Source organism: Protopterus annectens, chromosome 1.part1 (assembly GCF_019279795.1).
Source record: "Protopterus annectens isolate FY-2018-M chromosome 1.part1, PAN1.0, whole genome shotgun sequence".
Taxonomy (NCBI): Eukaryota; Metazoa; Chordata; order Ceratodontiformes; family Protopteridae; genus Protopterus; species Protopterus annectens.
In genome coordinates this window covers 128,821,205-128,827,204 of record NC_056726.1, presented here as the reverse complement: position 1 = coordinate 128,827,204, position 6,000 = coordinate 128,821,205, and the positions used below count along the sequence as shown (strand labels likewise).

Here is a 6,000-nt window from a genome sequence, read left to right as displayed (position 1 = left end):
CAACTATAATGCTACAAGAATAACCTTTTACTTAGGCAAAACGGTGAAGTACTCTATTTTCTACTGGCTGTGGGTATGTGTTGCCCTGCCAAGTCTGGCATCTCTACATATAGGTCCTATAGGGCTGCCACCTTTCGAAATGGCCAAATTGGGACCTTCCCTTTCACTCTTACTGGTATCAGTCTGTCACATCACTCCTGACACACTTCTCCACCCATTCCACTCTGCCTGTACTCTCTTCTTCACCTCTCTTCCACACTCACCATTACTATGAACTGTATAGTCTTGGGAAAAAGGGGCACAGCTGGAGAACCTGTGCCAGCCTTCCCCAGGAGTGTCTGTGTGGTTGTATAAACTCTTCTCAAAGTGTGTGTGTGTGTGTGTGTGTGTGTGTCAGCTACTTCGGCAGGGACATGAAGCACTGATTGGACAGAGAGGGTGTTGGAGGTTTTATCTTGCCCACTAGGCTGAGATCTGGACCCTATAGCTATGCCACTGGAGTCTTATTGGGGACCTGGAGAGCAAGGGAGCAAGGGAGCGACCAGCCCCAGACTGACACTGATCTCTGTGTGCTCTTAAGGGAAATTGCACTTTACTGTGTGTGTTTGTTGTCCTTTCCTCCTGAGACACCCCTCACTGGTGTTAGTGGTGTGGATTGAGGCTCTTGATTGCTGGGCCAGGGCACGGGCGCGTCACACATTAATTGTTTGGCAGTGGTGGGATATCCACAGCACATATTAATTTGTGGCAAATACTAATTGGCTTGTAGTGGTGTGGGTAGAATGAATTCCTGTAGCTTGTGTACAGTAATTTGTGGCAAATACTAATTGGCTTGTAGTGGTGTGGGTAGAATGAATTCCTGTAGCTTGTGTACAGTGAGTTTTGAAGGTGTTTTGTACTTGAAATCAGCCACGCAGTGAATACTCAGTTCAGATCACAATTGTTTTATTTCTTTTGTTAGCTTAGTTAGTCAGGGTGAGCAGGCAGCATGTTGGCAGAGGAGTATGGAAAGCTGACAAGGAGCCAGCTGGCGGAGATGTGTCAGGCTAGGGGACTGGTGCATGGAAAGCTAAGGCAAGCCTGATTGCAGCCTTGGTTACAGCTGCATCAGAAAACCGCAACCAGGAGGACAATCAGACTGACAGTGTAGATGTAATACTCTCGGAGAATGGACAACTCAACCTTTCTGCAGAGGACGTAAAAATCCATCTGGAACTAAAGAGACTTGAGTTGGAGGCCAGATGTTTGGAGATAGCAGCAGAGTAGGCATGAGAGGGAAATACTGACTCTTTGCCAGAGTCATGGAGATAATGGGGAAGGGAGTAACTGGACCTCAGAAGCACAAAAGGTCAGTAAATTTCTTCCGCAGTTTAAAGAGGGGGATAATTTTGATAGTTTTATTCATATGTTTGAGAGGGTATGCAAACAGTATAGTGTTGATCAAAGGCTCTGGGTATGGTTCCTGACCCCCTTACTCCATGGTAAAGCTGTAACTGTTTTGTCAAAATTGACATTGCATGTTTTGATTATACTGCTGTTAAAAATCACTTGTTAGAATTGTTTACACTAACACCTGAAACGTATAGGAAAATGTTTTGTGAGCATAGACGCAAGGCAGATGAAAGTGTGTGTGAATATGTTGCTGAACTGAGCACATAGGTGGGTGAGTGGATGTCAGGTCGCCACTTTTGAAGGGCTGGCAGACCTTGTGGTGAGGGAACAAGTCCTTAGCACTTTGCTTGAGGACATGAGGATCTGGTTAGCTGATAGACAATGCACTACTGCAGATGAGTTTGGGAAGAAGGGAGACCTATACCTGGCAAACAGGCAGCCCTGCACAGGAAAGGGACCCACAGTACTGCTCATGGGTCTAAAGGAACCCATGGTGGGCAGCACAGACTGCCCCAACAGAATCAGCCAGTAGCAGGGGAAGCCATTAGTCCTAGTACACATCCAGGAGCTAGGGCTAAATGTTTTGAATGCAACCAGTGGGGCCATGTGGCATACAGGTGTCCACAGAGGCAAGGTGGGGAACAAAAGGTGAGGGAGCCAGTAAGTGGGAAAGACAAAATGCCAGTAGTAGACTGTCTTGAGACAACAGTGGTACCGAACTACCATCCTGTAGATGTCCTGAAAGGGAAAGATTTGGATGAGGCAGTACCATATGCTTATGCAGTTACACGCAGTCAGGCTAGGAGACAAGCATGTGGGTCTGGTAGCCTGGGGGAGACCCAGACAGACTGCATACTTGCAGCCAGGACTGGTGAGGTGGTTACTTCAGGGAGGGAGCTACCCTGTAGCAGTGAGACTGAAGGTGAGCCGCAACTGTTTGGGGGTACTGATGGACCCTTGGACAGAGTGACTGCAAAGAGAGAGGTGAGTAGTAGTACCCAGGCTGACAGTGAGGCACCACTGTGTCAGAGGATGCCAGATTTCCTGTGTAAGGGGAGCTGGGAAGGGTTACAAGGAGAGAGTGGAAACACTCGGCTCTCAGACCCTACACTGCAAGGCCTGAGGCAGGTAGCTAGGGAGGCACCTGAATCTCAAGGAAAGGGGGAATCTGTATACTGGGACAAAGGTTTACTATACAGAGAGTGGACTGCTGAGGGAGGGCTAGAAGGTGAGAGAGTACAGCAGTTGCTAGTGCCTAGAGCCTACCGTCTGGCGCTTCTAGCCATAGCCCATGATATTCCCTTTGCAGGTCATATGGGCATAAAACGTATAAAGAGGTGTATTATGCAGAATTTCTGTTGGGCTGGAATTTCCAGAGATGTAACGAGGTACTGCAGGACCTGTGAGCAGTGCCAAAAGATAGGCAAGGCAAGTCTATACCCTGAGGCAGTGGATTTGTCCTCACTGAGGCAGAGAAGAGAAAGTGCATGTGTTAGGTTTTTTTTTTTCAGCAGGGTAGGTTTCCCAAAAAAGTACTGAGAGGTGCTAATTTTTTCAGACCTCATGTCAGACCTGCTGGCTTGTCTGTGTGTGGGGTGTGGTGAGGAAGAGATGATCTACCATCCTCACTAGACTAATGGTCTTGTTGAGAGGTTAATAAACAATCAAGTCCATGCTGTGGGCATTTGCAGATCATTTTTTTTAGAGAGTGGACAAATATTTGCCCCCATCTGTTTTTTACAGAGAGGTTCCCACCCAGGACAGCACAGGTTGCGCTGAATTGCTGTGTGTGCATAGGGTGAGGGAACCCCAGATTTAATTCGAGATGGGAGAAGGTGAGAGGCGGAGTCTCAGTCTGGAGTCAGTGGGGATATGTCCTAAACCTCAGGACAAGGCTCAGGGAACTCATGGGCTTGGCCCAGGAGAACCTGGCAGAAGCCCAACAACAGAAACAAGTGTGGTGTGATAGGAATGCCCGAGCTAGAGAGTATGCTGTGGGGCAGCAGGTAATGGTTCTCATTCCTGTCAGACGCAACAAGCTGCAAGCAGCTTCGGAGGGACCCTACATGGTGATAAGAAAGATAAGTGATGTTAATTACATGGTGGAACTGCTAGGCAGAAGGTAGGGGCACAAATTGTACCACGTTAACATGATGAAACCTTACTGTGATAGGGAGGCCCTTGTGCCGAGCATTTGCAGTGGATTGCAGGAGGAATCTGAGGGAGATCTGGGGACTGATCTCCTCAGTGAGGCTCTGGCTGACACCTCCATGGAAGGGGTAGCAATGTCCCAGCAGCTATCTCCTATCCAGGTTCGAGAAATCCGAGCAGTGTTGCAGGAGTTTGGGGACATGTTCACTGGGAAACAAAGGTGCACCCACCTTTTGCAGCACCAGGTGGATACAGGACCCCAAAGGGCCTATTAGGCAGGCCCCATATAGAGTGTCTGAGAGAGTCCAACAGATGCTGAGGGAGGAGGTACAGGAGATGTTGGAACTAGGGGTGATTCAAGAGTCCAGCAGTCCCTGGGCCTCCCCAGTGGTGCTGGTGCTAAAGAAGGATGGCAGCACCAGGTTCTGTGTGGACTACAGGAAATTTTAGTTGCACAGATTTGGATGCTTACCCCATGCCTAGGACAAATGAGGCCCTAGAGCAGCTGGGTGGGGCTAAGTGTCTTACAAACATTGATCTTACCAAGGGTTACTGGCAGTGCTAGAGAGAAGTGAGCCTTTGTGACCCCTTTTGGCTTGTATAAGTTCACAAAGATGCCCTTTGGGATGAAGAATGCCCCAGCAATTTTCCAGAAGCTGGTAGATCCTATCCTAGCAGGAGAGGGAGGGTTTGCCCTTGCTTACCTAGATGATATCGCCATCTACAGCCATTCCTGGCCAGAGCACCTTCAGCATGTCAGGAAGGTGCCTGGCAAACTACAGAGGGCAGGGTTGACCATTAAGCCAAGCAAATGTCAGATGTTTATGCCAGAGGTCTCCTAACTAGGACAAAGAGTGGGGAGTGGGAAGACAAGGCCAGAACCTGCTAAAGTGGAAGTAATTCAGGCATGGCCTGCACGCATTACTAAAAAGCAGGTGAGGGGCATTTCTAGGGACAGCAAGGGTACAACAGAAAGTTCGTCCCCAGTTATAGTATCATAGCTGCTCCCCTCACAGATCTTACAAGGAAGAACAAGCCAGATAAGGTAGTGTGGACCCCAGCATGTGAGCAGGCATTCCAGAAGCTTAAAGAAGCTTTGGGAGGACCCCCTGTGTTAGCCAGTCCAGATTACAGCAAATAATTTGTTGTGCAGTTGGATGCTTCGAATCATGGGGTGGGGGCTGTACTTAGCCGGACTTCTTCAGAGGGAGAAGAGCACCCAGTGTTTTATGTCAGTTGTAGGCTGCAACCCAGAGAGGAATGCTATGCAGCTGTAGAAAAGGAATGTCTAGCCATACTGTGGGCACTGCTGAAACTTCAGCCTTATCTGTATTGGAGGAAATTCACTGTTATGACAGACCACAATGCCCTAACATGGTTAAACAGAGCTAGCCAGCAAAAGGCCCAGTTGCTAAGATGGAACCTAGGGTTACAAGCATATGATATGTCTGTGCTGCACCGCAGTGGGATTAGCAATGACAATGCAGATGGGCTGTCAAGACAGGGAATGGGGTAAGGTATACTCGGATAGACCTAACCCTCTCAAGCAGCGTTTCTCAAGGGTCACTTGAAAAACTAGCTTGAGTTCTTTGGCGGGGGGGGGGGGTGTGAAGGCTGCCAGCCTAGCCAGATAGAATTTTATGGATAATTCTGTCATTTGTAAATATTAATGTAAGCCACAAGCTTTGTTGTCTTAAATGGAAAAAAAATGCTGTTACAAAAATGTAACCATGCACTCTGCTGACCAAGTAAAACATGTTGTGACCCTTTGATCTAAAGTCAGCTCCAGCCTGTGTAGGTGAAGAAATTCTTGCTATTGTTTTAATGGCCAGAATATGCATAAATGTCCTTTATTGCTCTGGTTTCTGCCCAGAAGTGAAAAATGTACATATAGTTTCTGTTAGCCTGGAAACCCAGGGAAGTGTGAAGAATGATGTAATGGGAACCAGGAATGTGATTTTAAAAACAGAGAGAATCGGAGCATTAAGCATTTTTTTTGTCTTGACCATCCAACTCATCAGCACTGTCTTACTCTGTATGTAAGTTTATCTTAGACTTGTGTTTTCTCTTAGAAATAGTTAGAAACTAGAAAGATTAGACTGTTTTTCTGTGATGTCAGAACTGTACTACTGAATTATTTTAAGTATTTCTCTGTGATCTCTGAACTCTTGACTAGCACTGTGTAGTAAGAAGTATTGTCTTGTATTTTTATTATTTATTATTAAATATTTTAAACCTTTCAACGGTGGCTGTTTTGTGTAGAGATAATTTAAGCTCTTAACAGTACTTGCATGCCTTTGGTAAAATTGTACAAAGCCACTCTAATAGCTTTAGCTCTGGGCTATACTATCAGTTGGATAATACAATTGCACAGTAATAATTGGACACCCTTTTAAGGGCTTTTGAGTAGCTGATAAATATTTGTGGGTGGCAGCAGCTGGTACTACTGTGTAGTCT

General features: G+C 46.8%; 1 long non-coding RNA gene across 1 annotated transcript in view; it reads left to right on the top strand.

Moving 5' to 3' along the window:
- The window catches only part of LOC122804091, a 194,189-nt gene that overhangs the window by 32,414 nt on the left and 155,775 nt on the right, over positions 1–6,000 (top strand). The window lies entirely within an intron of this gene.